Source organism: Lacerta agilis, chromosome 5 (genome assembly GCF_009819535.1).
Source record: "Lacerta agilis isolate rLacAgi1 chromosome 5, rLacAgi1.pri, whole genome shotgun sequence".
Classification (NCBI taxonomy): Eukaryota; Metazoa; Chordata; class Lepidosauria; order Squamata; family Lacertidae; genus Lacerta; species Lacerta agilis.
In genome coordinates this window covers 64854448-64872126 of record NC_046316.1, presented here as the reverse complement: position 1 = coordinate 64872126, position 17679 = coordinate 64854448, and positions in this window count along the sequence as shown.

Sequence of the window (17679 nt, the reverse complement as noted above, 5' to 3'; positions counted from 1 at the left end):
AGTTTTTCTGTGTTTTTGGTTTTTCTAAAAGTCAACACTCAGGTAGATTCGGCCAGCCAAGAGTTCCCCCCCCCATTGGGTAGTCATTGTGAGTAGAATTCCAATGGTAATGAATTGTCTAAACAAGTTTAGAGAACCATACTTGTTCCACTTTACTATGAAATGTAACTTACCAAATCTGTCACAGGAATGGAAACCCTTTCAGAAGAAGCTACTTCAATGACTTTGAAATTGCATGCAGTCACACAAAGTCAACTACACGATCCCACGTTCTCTGTTCATTCAAAACAGACCACTCTATCCCTATATGACCACAACTACCCCTGGGCTAAATGGAGATGTTTTAGTGTCACTGTGGGAGTTTCACTTTCAATTATTACAAGTTCATGATTTTGCCTGATAATCAGAAATGTTACCTTTGCAATTGGAAAGGTCTACATATGTTGAATGAGGGTTGTAATAAGTTTACAACCCCCCCCCTCATATGTAATAAATTTATTACATATTGCATTTATCGTATGTAATAAATTGGGAAGTGGTTATTTAATGAAGAGAACAATTTTCTCTAAACCTATTTGCCATCACCACTATACTTCACTTACCCCATGAGCCTAATAGTAGCAAAATTCGAATCCATAAGAAAGTAATTCTCTTTACCGAAGTTAGTGTCTCTAAGACAGTTGATATTTCGTCATTTAACTGTCTTAGAAATAACACTAGATTGCAGACTCTGATATTAAAATCCTATCTTTTCAGTCTTCACATTTGGCTTCTAGCATTTCACAGGGTACTTCTTTAAATGCAGCTATTATTAAACCAATTATATGTTTTTATACTATTGATACTTCTGAACTTTTTCCCAAAACCTGTCCATAGCTTTCCTTGTATAATTATAACAAAAACATGGTTGAAATATTGTCAATGATCGGTGGGGAAGGAAATTAACACCATTTTAATTCAAGGAGAAATTGTTCCCGTCCTAATTGTGATTTGACTATGTTAGTAAAATATATCTTTGATAAAGTGGAGTTCAACCACGATGCCTTAGAAAATCAATATTTGAACTACTTCAAACACCCAGTTTACACACTATAATTGAAAACTTGCTGTGAGGCTGTATGTATACAGTATGCTTGACCAGAAGGTGGCACTATAGTACATGCCAATGCAGGAAGGATGCATCCTTGAAATAATATCTGGTGTGTCGCATTGTTTTGTGTTCTGCTCTTGAAAACTATTTGGTTGAGTGCCATACACATTGTGGGAATGAGCCATAACAGATGCTTTTAAACAAGTAAACTTGTACTTTCTAAATTTTTGTTCCTGTGTTTAAAATTCAACACAAAACAGCATTAAACCAAGGAATAAACATGCATATTGCACAGCTACAATTGAAAGAGAAACTTCCAAGTCAGCTTTGGTTTATAATTTTTAAATTCATTATAAGTAAACTCTGTTCTTGGATATACACAAATGGTTTGAATAAAGGTTTTTGATTTACATAACGAACAAGTAACACACATGACTAATTTATCATTATAAGGCACCAATGCAAAATACTATTTGGCTTCAAGTCTCTTTTATCAGAAAGGGATTTTCTGACAAGTGTCTAATCCAAGGCTTGTAACCAGAGCCCTACTTTAGATGTGCCCAATTCATTTATTTACTTTTTTTTTTTTGCAAGCTGTCTTGAAACTATCCTTAGTGTGAAAAGTGGTTTGCCACATGACATTGGGAAGCTGCATAAAGCCAAACCTGCTTGTGTATCTGTTTGTCTGAATCCCAGCCCAATGTTAGAATGCTCCACGCATATACTCAAATCTCAGATGTTGAATTTGTTTCTGTTTGTTTTCCATTCTGTTTGTTTTTCTCTTGATAGTTGTATTCTTTCTGATAGCAGTATTCTTAAAGAATGATTGGAGACTCTCTTTATCAAGTTTCTTTTTACATTCTTGAAACAAGCGGAACACTGGTGTGTGCCTATGTAAATGTATTACTCTCTTTTAAAAATGCTGATCTGTTTCTGAAAAGACCTGAAGTTCTGTACAATTTCAGTTTTATTTCAAAAAGTCTGCATACCCTGTATATGTGAACATACCGTGATGCCCTAGGAAACCATTGTTATTTACCAATATTCCAATATTCTGGCTGCTCCTGTGGTTTGCTATAGTTCTTGCATACCATGTAGTTGGCTGTCAATGATGTGCTTTAAATACTTTTGTATTTATATTATATCGACAACTTTTTGTTTGGACTGCTCAAAACTTCAAAAATAAAATGTGTTTATTCAGATCTGTTAGCCTTGCATGAGGTTTTTTTTCCATTTGTAATGGAATACTGGCCAAAAATATCTCCTCCATGCCCTATTTTGCTGTTTATTTGCCTTATACGGACTGCTTGATGAGTTTCGGTTGGTGTGGGGGATTCAGCAAAGGCTGAAACACTAAAGGGGGATTTTAGCTTAATATTTTTGTACCTTACTTACCGTATCTGGTCACAGAGCACCCAAAGCACTTTACACCAAAATAAAATAAAATAAAACAAGTCTCTCATTACAAAAAAAAAAAATTACACATTTTAAAAGAAGACAATTTAAAAGTGGTAATCAAAAACGTCAAGTCTAAAAATAGCGACACAAAGTCCGTTGAAATAAAAGAAACATGTTCAGTTTGTCTAAGAGACCGTGAAGAAGGAACTGGGTGAACTTCCATTAGGACAATATTCCAGATCAGGCTCCATATGGCTGACAAGATGAAAAGCATAAAATTAATACAAGGTTAATAAAGGGGGAAAGCCATGGTTTCAATATTTTATTTCTTTATTTTTAAATGGAATATTAAAATAGGAATAGTTTGTAAAATTTTGCATTGTGTGGGGAAAGTGGGCAAAAGTAGTAGGAAGTCAAAGGAGAGTGCCTGAACTTCAATGTATTGAGGTTTTATTAGTGAGGCATCTAGTGCCTTCCTTGTCTTGCAAGCTGTGTTAACTGCATTCCTACTAAACCCCGTGGAACTGTTCAACGGGCCGTGGGGTGTGTGTGTGTTAAAGTTTGCAATATTCATGAAGAGATACTGCTACTTTGCCCTTGAAGGATATCACACTTACTGATGACATTTTAGCAAGGTCATTAAGGTGTTTTTAATTGTTTATCCCAAAATAATAATAATAATCCAGTTAGATCAGTCTCGTGCCAGAAACGGGGGTCAAGAAGTCTCTAGTTCAAATGTCACCTTGGCTATGAATTCACTAGGTAAGCCACTACCTCTTGTTTCCATCACACAAGCACACACACCTCTGTACAATTAACTTTATTAACAGGAGTATTTTTAAACCAACATTCAGGGGGAAATGTGGTGGTGGGTGATGTAGAGTACAGTAATTAAAGCATTGCAAAAGAATAAGGTGCAAAACAAATGGCCAACTCTGAATCAGACTCATCCCCTAAAAATATTGGATGAAACAAGAAACTTTTTCAGCCAGTGGTAAAATATCAGAATCATCATTGGCTGCTGATTTCAATGAGAACAGTATTCCAAATACTGGCACCACTATGCCAAAAGCCTTAGTTTGCATATAAACTAAATGACTATGACATAATGGGACAACCGAGAAGGCTACTCCAGATGATCGAAATGATCTAGTCAATGTACAAGTGGCCTGGCATCATGTTGAGAATACAATACTGACCTACCTTATTGATGCCGGTGTCCGGATTACAATACTATTTCTGAAAAATGACTTTTAAAAACTCCATAAATAAATGCTAAGTAGCTTGGCATGGGATGTTAAATAGGTGAAAGATGCAAGCAAAAATGGATATAGTCAGCTACAGCTGCTGGGTGCAATACTCCCTAATATTTTATATAGAAATTCCTTAAGGGATTAGCGATGATGATGATGATGACTTGGAATCTGTTCCACAAGCAAGAGGCAAGCCCCACCAGATGTAGCATCTCTGCACCAGCAACAAAACATCAAGGTAACAAGTGACAAACAGCTGGGCAAATTCAGCAGCAGGGCAAACCAGACTGCATCTCCCATCAGTGACCTAACAACTCATAATGGGTGTGCAAATAGAAATACATGTGGGGTAGAAAGCCACATGTATGACTATCTGCCTGCTTGACAGAAGTCATGGGTGCAATGAGTTTCCAGCCCATGGTGAACGAATGCATTTCCTTGAGGCCAAGGCAGGTGATCTGGAGACAGGCAGAGAGGTGGTGGAATCTGTCAAAGTTGGCTCGGGCAGCGATGGAGATAAAGATCAGGCCAGGAAGGTCCATCACCTTGCCATAGGGCACTGAGGGTCAAAACCCAGTGTAATAAGGGGAATCCATGATTAGATCACCTGACTTCTTAATAAATAAGAGCATCTGCCTTGAATGCGAAGGTTTTAGGTTCAATTACTGATGTCTCTAGGAAGGGCTAGGAAAAGCTTGTCTGCAACCCGGGAGAATTTCTGTCAGTCAAAGTAGACAACACGAAGCCATGTGGTCCAATGGTCTGACTCAGTATAGGACAGGTTCCTATTTTCCGGTTATAGATAACATTTTCCTCCTCCATCAGGGCAGGCTGTTGATCAGAGACACTGCGAGGGTTAAACACCCTCCATCTCTAGTTCCACTGTTGCAGTAAAAATGGGGCACCATCTTCCTTCTCAGAGCTGTTTGTTTAAAAACAACCAACCAACCAACCAGTGAATCCACTCTTGGAACATCCATATCACTGAGAAGGAAGGATGAGAGTTACACTGGAGATCTGAAACTGAGGGAAAGAGGTGTTTGAATTAAGGGAATGCATCCAATTTGAGAACAGCTGTGAGGAGAAGCAGCAGTAAAGGCAGGCCTGTAGACACGGCACAGTTGTAGAGCACATGCTTTTCATATAGAAGGGTGCCAGGTTCAATCCCCAGCATTTCCGCATTGGGCTGGGACAGATCCCTGCTTGAAACTATGGAAAGCTACTGCCAATCAGTAGCTTCCTGAGCTCGAGGGACCAATGGTCTGAATCAAGGTATGGCAGCTTTCTGTGAACCAGAGTTGAGGAACCTGCGGACTATCAGATACTGCCCAGTCTCCAAATCCCCGGCATCGTTGCACAGTGATTATCGGAATTGTGGTCTAGCAATAAGTGGAGAGCCCACAGATTCCCCATTCTTGCTGTAAGGCACCATCCATGGCCTATTCTTTCTTGCTCATCGTTCCTACAACCTGTTTGCACCTTGCCAAGAATCCTGACACAGTGATCGGGGCATTCAATTTTGTTTATCAGGAAGGGTTCAGTTTCCATGGAGAAGCAATGCATTTGTTACTTCAATAGATACCTTCATGTTGGCCAAGGGCCTCAGCCTTTTTTTCCTTCTTCTTTTTTAAGACCCCATCCTATAAAATCTTTTATAGGGAACTGTCGGTCCATGGGGCTCACTTTCCAGTTTGGAGCATGGGTTATTTTCTTCCTGTCCAATTCACAAGCTATCTAATTCTTAACTAAACACAGCTTTGCACTAGTCTACTTTCCTGTAGTGAGTTTGCTTTGATGGATGTTCAAGTTAAATATAATTAGTTTTTTTTAAAGAAACATTCACCGTCCGGTAAAAGCAGTTGTGTAGGTTTTGTTCCCGTGGAAGTAAATTTTCATGACAATTTTGCTCAGCTATTTTCACAGGTATTGGCATAAACCACAAATCCTTCGTTCCCCAAGGTCTCTCTCTCTCTCTTCGAAGCCTGTTTAAAAATGTGTAATAATAAAAGGTTGTAAGGGATTTCTTTCCTAGTAGAAATGCTTCCAAGCCTTTTCGGTGATTGAATGACTCACAAGTTGCTTAGGGGATTTCCAGGCAGATAGATACTGGATATGCTTGAAGGCCTGGGACTGTGGCTCAAATTACTCACAACAAAAATGATATATTATGATTACCAAGGAGGTTAGGTAGGCTGCAAGATGACAGCCATCTCATTTTGCTGTAAGGGTGGTCTAAAATCTTGACATCCTTCCAGGGAATGGATTAAAAATTTAAGTGCCATTTTTAGCACTAACAAAATATTGGACATGTGTAAAAATATTGAACTTTTTAACTCGAGAAAGGAAAATAATGATTCAATGGACGGGCTTATATATTCCATGCAAACAGAATATATGATTTTCCCCTACAGCATATCAGGTGCTGTAGGAAAACTACATAAAGGAATTATCTAATCCTAGTATTCAACCCATCCAGTTGTATTCAAGCCAAGAACCTCTATTCAGGATTGCAGATGGTAATGCACACCCTGGATCTGCTACAGTCATGTATTATATCCGAATGCATGAAACTCTTGTATTATGGCCCAACTACATGTTACATTCATTGCATGGATTGTGGCCACATCAGGGGATCTATCTATCTATCTATCTATCTATCTATCTATCTATCTATCTATCTATCTATCTATCTAGATAGGTTTTGCACTCCCCAATTTCCACTGAGTCCACAGCACACAGGGATGTGAGGTTTAACCCTTCCCTGGAGATATAGGGTAATTGTTGCATGGGAGCACTTTTCATTGTGATCCCCATTGGGGAGGGAATGATTAAACCTCTCTTCACCATCAGCTGTGGTTTGAAATGCTTCTCTGTTGCTAGAGAACAGCAGCAAGGGAGTATGGTATTGTGTTCATTCATGTTCTGCTTTTGAGCTTCCTAGAAGCATCTCTTTGGCCACAAAATTTTGGGGTTGATAAGCCTTTGGTTTTATCCAGTAGGGCTCTTCTTGTGTTCCTATGGCTTCAAGGAGACTATCTGGTATTGAATAAAGGGAATTAAAAATCATGCAGAAGCTGAATAATAAAGAGAGGCAAATAAGTGGTGAAATAGTGCTGTAAAAACTGCTGTGTGTATTTTTGCTCTGTTTATTCAAGAGGAGCAAATGGGGAAAGAACACAGTTTCATTCTAGTGAGATTCAAATGGTTCAGTGCCTAGCCTAGGGCTGTTACCAAAGCAGAATCCTTGGGACAATGGTGTGTGACAGTTTCTTTGCCTATGATAAAAACAGAAGATGAGCCTGTTGGATCGGGCTAGTGGCATCCTGTTCTCACAGTGGACAGCCAGATGCCTGTGGGAAGCCTGCAAGCTGGGCACGAGGGCAATAACACTCTGCCCACCTGTAATTCCCAGCAACTAGTTTTCTGGCAGCGGAGGCAGAACACACCCATCATGGCTTGTAGCCGTGGATAGCTTTGCACTCCATGAATTTGTCTAATTCAAGTTGATGGCTGTCTCCAGTGGGAGTGAGTTCCATAGTTTAACTGTGCACTGCATTCAGGTAGGTAGCCGTGTTGGTCTGACACAGTCGAAATAAATTAAATTAAAAAATTAAAAAAAATTGTCCAGTAGCACCTTAGAGACCAACTAAGTTTGTTCTGGGTATAAGCTTTTGTGTGCATGCACACTTCTTCAGATACATATGTGCACTGCATGAAGAAGTACTTTTTTTTAATCTGCCCTGAATCTTCCAAAATCCAGCTTCATTGCAATGAACCATACTGGTTGCTGTCGGTGCTTCTTTCATTGGAAATGTAAGCAACAAAACTATAAAGAACTTTCAGGAATAAATGTTTGCCAAGACCCACTTTTGCGGCCATACCATATACCTTTGCCCAAACAAGTACAGCCAATGTTAGCCACTTTCATATCAAGAGGCTGTTATATAGATTCAAACCTAAATGGTTTCATTGAAACTTAGGCGCAAGCAGGTGTGAGCAAGGTTTGTGCTCTGGCCCAGTCAAAAGTCTGAAGACATCTGATATAGCTTTGCTACAGAAGCCATGTGGTCTTCTCTCTTAAAAGCTGCTTAGCTAGAAGACCTCCTAAGAGTCATACATAATCTGCTTGAGGCTTCTTGATAAAAAGGATATGTTGTAGATCTGGCTGTTAACTGGTTTTCTTCTCAAACCTGTCTCCCATAAAATAGCAGCAACATGAATAAAAAATAAGAGCAATTTAAAGCCCTCAATGCACGGAGGGGGACAGTCCCATGTAAAATAATTAACATAATCATATAAAGCTGCCTTAGACTAAGTCTGATCAATTGTACAGATAAGGAGTTGACACTATTATGGCAGAGGGTTAGCAAATGACTTGCCTGTCAGGGTAGATAGTACCCAAGGCCTGTTGAGTTATTCTGGTACCCGAGTCAGAAAATCCCATTGAAACCTCTCTCCCACACTGGCAATAAAACACAACAGTAATTAATAGCAACTTGCTGCCCTACTATGACACCCCCAAATCAGTTGCCTGAGGCAGCCGCCACCTCACTCTGCCTAATGATATCCAGCGCTGAGAAACAAACTTGCCTGAAGCCTCCCAGAAAGGTCCTGGCTGCCAACTGCTGCATATGGCAGGTGTAGTTTTCAGTCAATCTACACTGCTTCCAGCTATGTTGTCGCGGGTAAATGCCAGGTACACTGTCACAGGTAAATGTCAGTCATATTTAGGCAAATGGCATATGCTGAAGTAAGTCCGGAATATATATTATTGTGATAAGCTTTTTGAGGTCTCAATGCAGCATGCCAAGAGCCAATCCAGGTCGATTTCAGTGCGTTTTGTTGGATGCGTGCCATCTATTTCCAATCAGTGGCCTCCAGAACATTATGGCTTTGTAGTAAGGAAGTACACAAACTACAGTATTTTGCTGCAATCCCTGCTCCATTAAATGAATGGGAGCTTTGTCATTGATTTCAAGAGGACTACATGGCCTGTTAATTTACGTGCTGTCTATCCAAAGAGATTCACATTTTTCTGCTTCAGTAAATTGCCTTGCAGTTGACTTACTTCAGAATTAACTTGTCATATACTAATGTAAGTTATGCCACTGAAATGGATCGATCACCTGATCTCTTTTGCATTTTGATGTCGTGGTGGAAACAAACGGTCTGCTCATCGTTGCTAAAAATGAAGAAATAAAAGTAAGTGAGTATATTTTTGCACAACTGAGAAGTGCTAGAGAAATTGAAATATCCCCCCCCCCCCAATATTCCTTGGCCACGATTACTCTTTGCTGTGCCCACTGAAAATATAGCATACTTAGAACAAAGATAAGTGAAGAAAGGACTGTGCATTATTTAAGTTGTTTTAAAAAAATCAGTGCATATTTTCTTTCTTTTTCCTACCCCTGCTATGCTAGCTCATCGTGGAGTGAATGATGTGAATTCTACCTCTGGCAAAATTGTGACATGGTTCAAGCACAAAAATAATCCTCTCATTGGGAAAGTGCATCTATTCTATATAAAAAGAAACAGACTTTTATGTAATACCATTAAAAATGGTTTCTACCCTAATGCTTAACATTTCTCAGCAGTGTGGGGAAGAGGCAAAAGGCCACATTTCATGGCTCTTTACATAGCTACATTTTCTTCTATGCTTCCTGATGAATGTGTCAGGTTGTTCCGTCAGTAGCAGAATAACTGAAGTAAAAATGCCAGCTTAGGCAGCAACCTAAGTCTAAAATAAAATGTACCAACCATTCATTAAAGTGATTTCTCATCTTTTGTGAAAGATGTTTTTCAAGTCAGGTGAACTGGAACAAAGGGGTCGTCCAGTGAAATGCAGACAGTATAAGACACAGGTACATGCCTCAAGCTTGAGTCCCATGCACCCTTTCCTAGGGATGAGCCCCAATGTGCAAAATGGCGTAGACAGACATACGTAGGAGGAGTGTCCACAGAGTTGTGAGTGATTTGGGAGTTTTGCTTTGGATTGCGCAGGATCTCAGACTACTTGCAATGAGGCACAGTTATGGCAATAGCACCCTGTGACTTCTGGGTATAGGGCAGTATTAATAATAATAATAATAATAATAATAATAATAATAATAATAATAGCAGTTGTCCGCAATATGTCTGTGACAGTAGCAGGCTGGTGAAAGTTATTTCAGACCTGGAGTCCAGATCTGCCATGCTTTTAATTTTAATTTTAATTTTGGAGGACTTCAGTGCTAATGCCGTGGACAGGATAACTATTTTCCAGATCCTCCTCAGTGGATTTAAAAGAATCTAATCCAAAAAAAGATGTCTACAGACATCTCCCCACTTACGCAGGGGCTATGTTCCAGGGTACGTGAAATCACCTATAGTGGGGAACATCATCTAAAAAGCCTGTAAACTCCCTCTAAACCAGGGTTCAGCAAACTTTTTCAGCAGGGGGCTGGTCCACTGTCCCTCAGACCTTGTGGGGCTCCAGACTATATTTTTTTTGGGGGGGGGGGGAATGAACGAATTCCTATGCCGCACAAATAACCCAGAGAAGCATTTTAAATAAAAGGACACATTCTACTCATGTATAAACACACTGATTCCCGGACCGTCCGTGGGCTGGATTTAGAAGGCGACTGGGCCGCATCCAGCCCTCGGGCCTTAGTTTGGGGACCCCTGCTCTAAACCTCTGGAAATCTTTGAGAAACCCTTGAAAAAACCAGCAGCACTGGACTGAATGATGGCAATTGTGACTCTCAGTCTTTCTCACCGCTGGAAGACAATGTGGAAACAATGACAAGCGGTGTGTGTGTGTGTGTGTGTTGCTAGTTATTTCCCCCTTTTTTGCACTCTTTTTGTAGTTTTCTCACTCTCTTCTGGCTGTTTCTGATCTTTTTGAGCCCTTTTGCCGTTGAAATGGATTTATTTAATTATTTCCCAGTGGCAGGCACATGAATTGAACACATAGTTGCACATGAATTGAACACATGTAGGTGGGGGAAGTGCCTTGACAGAAATTGCAAAGTAGCATTTTAAAACACCAAAAATGCCTCACCAAACTTGTTTCAGGAAGCCAAGCAGAAGTCATTTGGGCTCTATTTTGTCCCCCCCCCCCAGTTGAGCTGATTTATTTATTTATTTTGCTTTTGAGTTGATAGAAGGAGACTCTTCATAAATGTATAACAAAAATTATGGCTGTGATGTGCCATTCAAAATTTGCATAGTAATAATGATGGCATCTCTTTGGGTGTTGCTTGCAGAATTGCAATGAATTATTTGAAAACAATTTGAATAATCAACCAACTATTTTATCTGATAGTTATCAAATAGCACAGATGGCTAAGCTTTTATGCACCCATAGCAATTAACTCAGATTGTCTCTGCTGTACATCTCATCAAATTTGCTGGCTGCTTTGAATGGCATGCAGACTTCTTCAAAAAGCTTCGCTTTAAAAAAAAGGGGGGGGGGCTTATTTGGTTTTGTGTTTGTTAAACAGGGACTACAATGCAATTAAACTATAAACATATTATCCACTTTCAGTTTGAACAGATTCCAGTCGCGATTCTCACTTCCGAGAATACCTGGCTCGGCATCACGGTAGAAATCCAATTATGTATTTGAGGTGGCCAGGCAGGAAGTCCAGTCCAGTGCTGGGGTAGAACACCCATTAGCTTAACATTTGTCCTTAGTAAATTGATGCATTAAAACACATCCAAGGAGAAGCCTTGTGGAGAATCAGTATGGTTTCAGCAAAGCAAAGTCTTTTCTTGGTAACCTTGAAGGAGTCTTTGAAAGTGTTAGGGAACATGTGCATTTGTGGAATCCACTAGCCGCCATGTACTGCCAAAAATCTAGACCCTCACTAAGGGCTACTGAGCAAACTTAGCCGTCATAGGATGATAGCCTTCTTATGAGTTGGTCACTGCCTTAAGAATGGGAAGCAGAGGGTAGGGCTGAATGTTGTCACAATGGATAGAGCACACATGTAGTGGTTAGTGTATTGGACTTGGCCATGAAGCACATTTCATATCCTTGGGCCAACCACTACCTCTCCGCATAACCTACTTCATAGGATTGGTTCCTTGAGGAGGAAATGGGGATGCGGAGAACTATGTACATCACCTTGGGGGAAAGATAGGATATTTAAGCATGCAAGCAAATAAAGATGCAAGCTATTGATGAGTTTTCCTTTTACAAGTCATAGCCTTTTATTATGTAACACAAATTATCTGCAGCTAAAAAACATAGATCTTAGTTTTCATACCTCTCTGTGCAATATGATGCTGTGCTCTAATGCAGTCGTAAGTTTAACCTTCAAGTCCACTAAGGAATTTAATAGTTCAATTAACTTGTACAAGTGTGAGAGTTGTGATTGATAGTCTGCTGTCTCTGAAGACCAGCACCAACACTGTTTATATATAACAAATGTCCGGCCAGTGGATTATTATATGCTGTAGTTACAAATTAGTTTACACTTTTCAGAAATATGTCTTTCAAACATCAGGGAAGGCATGGATGTGTGGGGTTCCACTCAGATTACATTCTGATGCTAAGAGGTATCTCATGCAAGCCACTTCAGGACATCCCTGGGGTCATAGGCTGCTTTGGATCTCCCTCCATGCAGGTGGAGAAAGATTGAAATCTTCTCTAGGACAGGGGAATCTAACTTTATGAGGTCTTTTGTCCACCACTGCTCCAACTTCTGAAGCTTCTGAGCACCAACATTATAGAAGCAAAGTGAGGGTGATCCAGTGAAAGGCATGGATCTGAAGGATCCATAGCTATTCTAATCTTCAGACATGTCCCTCAAATGGAGAAAACATATGTTGGCCCTTGACTGCTGATAGATAGAAGATAGAGAGACAGACGCTTATCACCACCACCACCACCACCACAACACACCCCAAAGTCCCCAGTTGTGGTGTAGTGGTCAGAGTATCAGACTAGGACTTGTGTGTGACGGATTGGCCCTAGGGTGGAGGAGTTATTACATCCCGACTCAGAAGGATTTAATCCACCTTCGTCTTGACAGACAGTTCATCCTTTGGGGGCGGGGCGGTCCCCGGTTTAAAAGGAGGGAACGGCCGTTTTGGCAGTTGAGAAGAGGGAGGGTGTGTGTGGAGACAGGGAAGAAGAGGGGTGTGGGGCCAGGATAGTGGTGGTTAGGCTAGGATAGGATGAAGATCAGTCGGTTATACTGAAAGAGTTTATAATTTAGATGTAACTAAGCTGATGAACTATTGAAGTACTTAGAATCATAGAATCATAGAGTTGGAAGAGACCAAAAGGGCGATCCAGTCCAACCTCCTGTCAAGCAGCAAACACCATCAAAGCATTCCTTTGAAACATGATGTTCTTAAAAAAAAAAAAAAGACTTGTTTTTGTTGAGAAGAGAAAAGAGTCATTTATTAGGTCCAGCGATATATGGATGCTCATGAGGAGGTGAACTCAGGGAAAAGACAAAACTGACCTGCAGGGTGATAGTTTGTGTCTTGGAGTTTCACCCAGGAGGGGATAAGGGCAGAAACCTTGGCAAGCCTACACAGTTGCTAAAAGGGTTTAGCTAACTGACACAGTGGTTACTAAGTTATCCCTAGTTATAATAAAAGGGGATTATCCACAGAGATGGACCTCAAGGTATCGAGGTGGGGTGAATAGAAAAAGCGACCCGGAACACCTCAGAAATAATACACTTAGTAACAGAGGGGAAGTTGGCAGGGAGGTTTCATCGCTGATAGATAGAAGATAGAGAGGCAGACACTTATCACCACTACCACCACAACCCACCCCAAAGTCCTCAGGTGGGTTGTGGTGTAGTGGTCAGAGTGTCAGACTAGGACTTGGGCAACCAGGGTTCTGCTCCCACTTGGCCTTTAAGCTCATTGCATGTCCTTGTGCCAGTTACAGTCTCTCAGCCTAACCTACCCCACTAGGGTGTTGCAAAGATCAAATGGGGGGGGGGAGAACTATGTGAGCTCCTTGGAGGAAAGCTGGAATAGAAATGTAATAAACACATACCAACAAAACACAGCATTAATATTAAAATGCAATATTACACAATATAAGAAACATGATATGATATGATATGATATGATATGATATGATATGATATGATATGATATGATATGATATATAGACCAGAAAGGGTGAAAGTATGACTCAGGAGGGGCACTGAGAAAGGCGGTTCATCTGTTCACCTTCCCACCCCTTTCCTTTGGGGTTGTTCTGCCCATTTATTAAATATTATATGACCTTTATGGAAGGAAAGTCAAGCTTGGCCTTTACTCTTGTATTTTGACTGCAAGCTTCTCCAGCCCCATTATTTGCTGCTGTGAATTGTATCACCAACAACCGCAAAAACCTTTAAAAAGCACTATTGACTTTTGTAGACATTGGGATGAAGATATATTGACTCCGGACTTGATACTGATGGAAAAGCACCATTTTGTAGGGGGGGGGGGGGAAATAAGTCATCTTCAACTAGAGATTCTGGCAAGCTGATGGGCTTCTGCCAAAATTTTGTTTGCTTTTTGAGAAGATTCATTTTGTTTGCCGTTATTTGAAACAATTTAGACATCAAACGGATATAAATTTATAGTGTGTGCCAATGAGATATCTATAAAAACTACCATTTGGCTATCCTTTCTGTTTGCAGTAGAGATTTCAATCTATTTTTATCCAACGTAGTCAGACTTGTGCCTGTTCCACAACTCATGAGCCTCTTTCAAATTGGAAAATAGGAGGCAGCCATTTGTCAAATTATATTTTAAAGTCGCAGAAGTGCTCTTTTGTTCTCAAACACTTATGTAAGATACGAAGATAGCTTTGAGGAAACAGACACCAAAGATGCAAACCCTTAATCAATTTCCCCCTTGATACTTGCCTTGTTCATGTCTCTGATGAGTTCTTTGGAGTCTTGTTCCCTGGACAACTCAGTTGGTTAGAGTGTGCTGCTGATAATGCCAAGGTTGCATCTTCGATCCCCGTATGAGAAGATGGCGTCCCAGATTTTTGCTTCAAAATGTTGCAGGGTGTGCATTTAATATCATGTCTAGTTTTGTCAATGTAAGACTATCCAGTCTAGCACCCTGTTCCTCACAGTGCCCAACTAATTACATACAGAAAGACTTCAAACATGACATGAGTACGATAGCCCGTTCCTACTTCCCAGCTACTGGCAGTTTGAACCCAAACGTAGTATACATTTAGCATGTCTAGTAGCCACTGGTAGCTTTCTCATCCATGAATCTGTCTAGTCTCCTATTAGAACCAATTTCAAGTCATCACTTTGCATTGTGTGAAGACACACTTCCTCTTGTCCGTGTGAGTGTCTGGAGGTGGTTGGAGGATGGATGGCAGCTAATGGATTGAGGTTGAATCCTGACAAAACAGAAGTGCTGTTTCTGGGGGACAGGGGGAGGGCAGGTGTGGGAGACTCCCTGGTCCTGAATGGAGTAGCTGTGCCCCAGGTGTGCATCTCCCCACTGCTTTGTCTCAATTTTGTCCTTGAAGAATGCAGGAGGATGGAGACAAAATCTGCCTACCCTTGAGTCTGACTCCACCATTTCCAACACATAATAATTTGGGGTCGTCAGTAAAGATTACACCTCGTCACCCTTAACTCCAAATTCTTTATGAACATGTTTAAAAGCAATGCAAATCTGTTGGACACAGGAGGGTGTCAGCAGGAGGTGAAGAGACAGCGTGTTGGAAGTGTCCATATGTCAAAATACACCCAGTTTCATATCAAAATGCATCTCACTACAGTTATCTATGACTCACTTGAAGCTGCCATTATTTTAACATCCAGATCAGTTGAACTCTCACACCCTAGCAACACAGGAAACTGCCTTATACTGAATCAGACCTCTCTGTGTGAGACGCCTCCTCTAGCATGTGGGACAGGGGAAAGACCAGTAGCAATGTGGAAGCATCAGCCAGCAATAAAACATTAAGTGGCTTAAATAATTATTTTGCCTATTTCTCTAGCTGAAATCATTAAGGGTTATACCCCAATGGGACAAATCACTTACTGTAGAGCATAGTGGTTATTCTATAAAATAAAATAAGTTTATGGAGAACTTTCCTTGATTACCAAAGTTCAGTTTCATTATTCTTCTGGGGGTGGGGGTGGGAAACCCTGTGAAATCTAAAGCGATTCATTTACATTTTTAAGTATCTCATTATTGTCTGCTCTTATTTCCTTAGACATGTTTTACGAGCCAATTTTCATATTCTTATTATCGCTGAGATTCCAGTTGAGCACATGGCTTTAAAAGTACTTGAATGCACCACTGACTTCAATCCAACCTTCTAGTAATAGCCACCTCATTTTCTAACTTAGAGTGTCAGCAGAAAACATTCTCAGTCTAGACATAAGGGGGAAATGTTCGTCACATACTTTGGCAAACAGGAACTGGTGTGTTTTACTGCCATTGGCACCCTGCCTATAGCCATTCGGTTGGTACAAAACTAGATGTTCTCTTGGGATCTCACATCTTTGATCATGCATTTCCAGCCATCATAAACTGTGTGCACAATCTCATTTACTCTGCATCCGGTGCAATCCCACCATTGGTTTGGGAAGCAGTTCACACAAGACATTGGCCACAATTCAGATCTAGTCTGTCATTTCTTATGAAATACTGCATTTTGATGCAATCTGAGAAAAAGAATGGGTGTGTTGTAAGCCAGTAATTTGTACACAGACTATGTGTGGTGACCTAACGTCACAGTGCAGGCACAGGTTGTCATGCCATTGTTGGCTGTGTGGGTCACTGTTGGTGGTTGCCAAGGTTGTTAGGGCCACAGCTCCCATCAATCTCAGGCCAAAACAGCTAATGGTCAGAGACCATGAAAGTTGTAGTCCAAAACACCTAGAGGGCATTGTGTTGGCTACCTCAGTCCTAGCCATTTAAAAGGCCAGCAACTGAGAATGCCACCAGCCAAGCTCCTTCAACAAAGGAAGGTGCTTGGCAACTTAGCGATACCAAGGCGCTGTCCCGCTCCATTAACTCTCTCCTGGACAACCCACTCTATAATATGTAAAGAAATGGATGATTATGGGACATAGCGGGGATAGGATTTACTTACGTAGCATTTCTAAAGAGATTTGAGCCATGATGGAGCTCGCCTTCTCCTTCGTCAATGGTATAATAGTTATGAGATGAAGAGCAGGAGATTGAGGGGGAGAACTATTATAAACCAATGAGACATCTCCATCATGGCAAGCTTTGACCCAAATAAAAGCATATGGTGGGAAGTGGGGGGGGAGGGTGAAGAGAAGGAAAATTATGCACAGAAACTGACTGCAAATACTTCCGTGATTCATTCCCATGATTATTATAACAGCAGCACAAGCAGATGATATCAGAGCCACCCAGCCAGCTGCAGGAGTCTGAATCCTACAATACCATGTTATGTAACCCTGCCATGTCTACCCACCCTTTCTTCCTAATTCGCTTCACCTGCTCAATCGGGGATATTTATTATTACCAGAGGAAGGCGAGCTCGATAGCCTGGAATTGATAAGCCTGCGACTCTCCTCACCGAGACATAAAATGATATCAACTACTCGTGTAGGCAGGCTTCAGTGCCACCACACACATTTCCATATATATTACGGTTACCAGATTATTTTCAAGGAATCCAGGGACACTTTAAAAAAACCACCATGCTTTATTTTAGGAAAGGGTTGCCCAGAGTTCTGGGCCTTTTCTTAGGGAGGGGGGACCCCAAAGTTGTTGGGCGCGTACCTCGACACAAGGCAGGCAGAGAAACCTATCTACTAACACACAAACACCAAAAAAAGGAGGTTGGTGGTGGTGGTGGTGGGGAGACAGATTGGGTAAAGGCGCTCGCTGGTCTTGGGAAAACACGCATTAAAACACACGCACAAGGCACTGGCTTCCCATAACCGGGAGACCACTGGAGGGTGAGTGCAGTCTCTA